Genomic DNA, 6,000 nt, shown 5'->3' on the forward strand with positions numbered 1-6,000 from the left:
AAAATCGTTGGGGGCATACTCTTTCGTCGAAAGACCCGGGCGTTCTGTTCGTTCCAAATGGTCCATCCCAATAGCATGGTGAGCGAGGCCATGGCTTTCCGGTTGGGGGTGCTCTTGCTTGATCTATTTACCCACCATGCCTTTAAAGAGTCCTCGAGGTGCCAAGTAGATGTGTCAAGTTCTTCTAAATGTATCCACTCATTGACCAAATTCCATAGGCGAAGGGTGAATCGACATTTGACGAAAAGGTGTAGCCCAGATTCTTGTTCTCTTTTGCATAGGGGGCATAGTTGACAGTTTGGCCATCCACGACGGGCCAACCTATCGGCCGTCCAAATTCGACCTTGTATGGCCAGCCAAGCAAAAAAAATCACCTTGGGTGGTGCCCAAACCTTCCAGACCGTGTGATCCATAGGAGAGTGGACTATTCCAAGAAATTGCGCGGAGTAAGCCGTCGCCGTGGAGTATTGACCATCTTTGGCATGCTTCCAAGTAATCTCATCCTCTGCGTGCTCCTCAAGTGAGAATTCCGAGATCAGAAGCCAAAGTTCAACAAATTGACGAATGTGTGTCATAGAGAAGTTGGCGGTCATCTTGATTTTGTTGATCCAGGCTCCCTTGTTGAGAGCGTCTCTCACCTTCCAGTTTTTTCTTGTGGAAGCCTCGTGGATGAGAGGCGCAATATCAATAGGCCTTCTGCCATGAACCCAAGGCGCCTCCCAAAAAGGGGTCTTGGCCCCGTTCCCAACGATGTCTTTGTAATGTCACTTCATTGTTATCATTGATCTGAAGTTTCTTATATTGTTCCTTTTTCGCGAGTGTGTGAATATTAGAGACCTCGTTCAGAATGGTGGGGGCGTTTGGTTTCCGCTTGGCGACTCGGTCGTGACTTGGTATAGTCGTATGGATACGTAGGTTTGGGAGTGTCAGGCGTAACACCTGCAGGTTAAGATTCAGACTAAATCCAGGATTGAAGCTCTCCGCAAGATCTGACGGCTCGCGAACCATTATTTACTTTTACTGTATCTTTTCTGTTAGAAGGGAGAGAGAGGATTGGTGGAATAGTTGTTGTATTGCTTGAGCCTCGTGGGCATATATATAGGAGTACATGATCTACTTGGAGTACAAGGCAAACCAGAATATTTTCTAGTCTAACCTATGTTTCCTAATACAATCACGTTACTCAACATCCCCCCGCAGTCACAACGGTAGCGACGCAGACGGTGAGACTGGAGAAGAATCCGAAGGCAAGCCGACGGACACCCCACCACAGTCGTAACGGTCGATGCATCGCGGAGTCGTGGCTGGAGTGGAAACCGACGATGTTGCTCAAGCAGGCGGTAGCCCTTTGTGCCGTTTGTCGAGGTAGCCGAGAGCGTGGGTGGTGGAGCCGTGGTCGAGGTAGCCGTGCGAAGAATGTCGTGGTCGATGTCGAGTCAGGGTGCCCGGTGTCGAGGAAGTCACCGTGGAGCCGCGGGCGCAAGGGGGCGCCGAGTTAGCATGGGCGCAGTGGTGTCGAAGTAATGGTGCGCCGGGGAGAAGATGTTGTTGACGACGCGTCGCGGCGGGTTTGCCAAGCCCGGGGACACATCGTGGACGAAGGCACGCACCGGTGTTGCCAGCACCGGGCATGCGTAGACAGACGAAGACGAAGTTGACGAAGCGCCGACCAGGCTTGCCAGGCCCGGGGACACGTCGTGGATGAAGGCACGCATTGGTGTTGCCAGCACCGGGCATGCGTAGACGAGGGACCTGCACGAGCTGTACGCCATGTCGGAGAAGTCGGAGGGGCCAGCAGAGAAGAACTCGACGACGATTGCGGCGTCCATCGGCGTGGGGCCGATATCACCAACGGTGGTCGGAGTAGACGAAGTGGTCGGGGTAGATGACGGCGACGCTGGCGACGGGCTGGTGCTTGGACGAAGACGAAGGGGGTGGACGGGCGGCGGCGGCGGCCAAAGAAGAGCGGCGGCGGCGGCCTGACGGCAGCAGCGGCGGCTAGGTTAGGAGTGCGGCGACGGTGCTCGAAGTAGGCGAAGAACCCTGACAGCATGACGAAGACTGGCGCGGACGGTGGCGTTCCCGCGCCAAGGGAGACGGCGCAACACATACCAAGGGAGGTCGACGCACAGTGACAGCGGAGTAGACCGCAGGCCGCGGCGCTAAGGCCCGAAGGGGCGACGCAGCGGCGGCGGGCGGGTCGGGGCGACGGCGGGAAGACCTCTGGGCGGCGGCGGGGACCGCGGGCCGCGACGCTGCGGCCCGAAGGGGTGACGCAACGGCGGTTTGCGAGTCGGTGCAACCGCGGGGACGGCCTCGGGGCGGTGGCGGGGACCGCATATCGCGGCACTACGGCCCGAAGGGGCGACGCAGTGGTGACGCACGAGTCGATGCAACCGCGAGGAGAACCACAGGGCGGGGGCGCTGCGGCCCGACGGGGCGACGCAGCGGCAGCCCGATGCTCGATCGGCGGAGAGGCGCGCGGTACTCGGGACGATCTTCACGGGACCTGCGAAGGCGCGCGTAACCGACAGGCCAGGTCGGTCGCGCGGCGTAGATGAGGCGGATCGCGGCGGCGAGCGGGTGATCAAGCCGAGCGCGCGCGAGGTCGGGGACGCCGCTCGGTGGAGGCGGGGTGGCGGTGGACTCTGTGATGAGGCCGGCGACGACGGACGGCGTGGGACGCCTTGCGGACGAGCTTGTCAGCACCGGCACCCGGGCTGCCAAAGCAGCGCCAGCGCCCGGGCAGCGAGGCCCGAGCGACCAACGGAGCAGCGGCGCCTGGGTTGAGGCAGCCGACGAGCCTGACGTAGCCGTCCCGACACAACCGAGAACGAGGCCGGCGAGGTAGACCGCTGGGCTGTCGTGCAGACGCGACGGAGGCGGGTGATGTGGATTGATGGGCGGGCCGGCGCGCGAGCGACGGCTATGATTGACCGTCGCTTGGCGCGAGGCCGCCGGGTCTGGGCGATGCAGGTGTCCCGGTCGGAGCAGGGCGGTGACGGCCGGCGCAGGGTGACGGGCGGACCGACACGCGGACGACGTCTGGCCCTGATGGACCGCCTCGGCGCGCGTGGTCGCCGGGTCAGAGGAGAGGCCGGCTGGTCGCGCCGGTGTCGGAGTAGAGGCGCACGGGGGTCAACGGCGGCGCGGGCGACGCAAACCGATCAAGAATAGATCGAAAAACCAAAAAAGAAAAACGCCGATCAAAACGACCGGCGAGAGAGCGAAAAAACCTGGAGCAAGGACTCGGGAAAAAGACTTTCTAGGGCAGCCGGCCAACACGGCCGGTGGACGAACCCTAGGTACGGGCGACGCGGCCCCAGGCGGCGGTCATGGAGGCCGACCGCCCCGGAGGCGGCGTGCGGGTGCGAAAACGGCGGCGGCTAGGGTTTGGATCGTAATTAAGCTGATACCATGTTAGAAGGGAGAGAAAGGACTGATGGAATAGTTGTTGTATTGTTGAGCCTCGTGGGCATATATATAAGAATACATGATCTACTTGAAGTACAAGGCAAACCAGAATATTTCCTAATCTAACCTATGTTTCCTAATACAATCATGTTACTCAACATTTTCACTTGTCGTGCTATTCACTTTCTACCATTACCGGCGGCTACCGAATCTTCTACGAGCTTTGAGCCAAACAAACATATATCATATAGATAATACATAGCTTAGAGCAACTCTAACCGGTCCTCTTAAAAAAATAGAAAAGCATACGGCCGAGTAAAATTATAGTGGAGTAAATTTTTACCGAGCATATGGCCGAGTAAAGTTAGTGGAGTAAATTTTTACTCTTCTATAGGTGGCCGCACCTAACCGATCTCCTAAACTTAGTGGAGTAAAAAAAGATTTACATATGTTTTGTGTGCTAGCCGCATAAACTTCAAACACTTCACAATATATATTATAAAATATTTAAATTAGAACATGCATAACATAATCGTTAACCAGCATATACTTTTATCATCGCGATTTTCAAATTAAAAAACGCACAGTTCATCCCAAAGGTACACTTCAAACACAATGTTTGATAAAAAATCACCACAAACATAGCATGTGTATATTGTGGATCGAGCCAACCAATGGCATTCATGAACTCAAAGAATGTCATCGCAAAAGAAATCACCACCACCACCATCCTCTCGGCCACCAGCACCACGACCACCATCCTTTCGGCCGCCGCCGCCACCACCATTATAAAGAAAGCCTTATGTTTGGGTCAAGATCTCCCCATGAGTGAGCTCCCAATACTTTCTTGCGGTTTCATTCATTGTGATTGGATTCATGAACATGATAGCGCGATCTTTGGCTTTCTTGGCATCACAAAGTCTCTCCTCCTCAAGTGCAAGTCTACGCTCCTCCGCCTTGAATTTTCTCTCTTCGGCCTCCAGCTTGGCCTTCTATTTCTCATCCTCCAACATCTTGAGCTCATTCCACCTCACCATCTTCTCTTCGTTCGGCTGCTAACACCTTCTTGGCCTCAATCATGGCCACAAGTTCTTCTTTGTATGTGCCACTATGTGCATTTCTCTTCTTTCTCTCTTTTGCAATTTTGTTCCCTTTCGGTCTATTGTTGGCCTCTTCATCCACCTCGTCCTCCTCAATGGACATGCCCCACTTTGGAGTGGTCTTCGCAACTCTCTTGATCCACCTCTCGTTTTTGCAAAGCTCTTTGTAGCACTGATGCAACGTGAAGGGTTTGTGGCCGAACTTCTTGTTCCTATGCTTGAAAAGTTCTTGGATGTACGGGCCATACTCCATGACTTGCACACCACTCGGTGGTGCATGATTCACTTGATTGATGCAACCAGACTATTGGTTGCATTGGTTGTGAATGGTGCCCCAACGATTCCCAAGAGATCCTTGCGCACGGCTTGATTGCACCTCCACGGAGTTCTTGTAGTACTCCGCAATTCTCTCCTAAAACATAGCCTTGGTTTGATCGTTCCAATCGTTGCATCCGTGGAGATGTTCATCCAAGCATAGCATAGAGCAACATCTTCAACTTGATTGTAGCTGTAAGTTCGTGACCTTGATGACCTCGTGCTGCTTCGGCCACCTCCTCTTCTTCCATCTCCTCTTCGGCCACCTCCGAATGATCCCAAATTGAATCACAATTGAGATCATCTGGCCCCATCTTAGCCGAGGATTCCAAAGACACCAAGAATTCAGTCGTGTTCATCTCCACACTACGACAACAAAACCAACATACTCCATCATCATTGGCCACCAACAATCACCATCAAATTCGTTGGCTGAAGTGTAAAATATGCTTTTTTCCTTGTTGGCATTTCCTCCAGCACTTGGTAGGCCGCGACCCTTCTTGTCGGCTGCGGCGGCTGGAAGCGCCGGAGCAGTGGCCATAGGGGTGGCGGAGACGCTGCATGAGGCGCTAGACCGTTTGTGGCCGGTGGAGCTTTTTCACCCCCAACCTCTTTTTCAGCGCGGGCAGTGTCGCGGTGGTGGTTTCTGGCAGCGACAAGCCAGCGACGATGGCTGGTGGGATGGTAGAAGGGTCTTGGCTATCCATTCCGGCGACGAGGCCGGTCATCGGTGGCGACGACGGCACATGGGGGCGGCAGCGGTGGGAAGGACGCAGCCGGGAGGGCGGGAGAAAGAGGCGCACAACTTTTATTCAGTCGCGCAAGCGCAGAGTATATTTAGGCGACTTGGAGTGATATACTCCCTTAGATTTTATGAGTTTGGCTAGGTGCGGCATAGAGGAGTAAGACCGGACTTTTACTCCTCTATAGACTTTTACGGGATCGGTTAGAGTTGGCCTCAGCGAGCTACTTTCCCTTCTTCTCGATCTCGTGAACCCTAATTCTCACCAACTCCCTCTCTGATCCGAGCCCGGGTCATGACAACTGGTATCACGAGCATGGTTTTTCCTCGATGGCGCGACTAATCTGTGCGGTCGCGGTGATTCCCCACATCCCTTTCGGTGTGGCGGAGGTGTTCATGGGCGTTGAAAGTGGAGGGAGAGGTGGTGGC

The 6,000-nt window shown here is 55.0% G+C and overlaps 1 pseudogene; it reads right to left on the reverse strand.

Moving 5' to 3' along the window:
- Positions 1-4,037: 4,037 nt before the first annotated feature.
- On the reverse strand, positions 4,038-5,370 carry LOC141040812 (uncharacterized; annotated as a pseudogene).
- Between the last annotated feature and the right edge of the window lie 630 nt (positions 5,371-6,000).

The sequence above is a fragment of the Aegilops tauschii genome, chromosome 2 (assembly GCF_002575655.3).
Source record: "Aegilops tauschii subsp. strangulata cultivar AL8/78 chromosome 2, Aet v6.0, whole genome shotgun sequence".
NCBI classification, from domain to species: Eukaryota; Viridiplantae; Streptophyta; class Magnoliopsida; order Poales; family Poaceae; genus Aegilops; species Aegilops tauschii.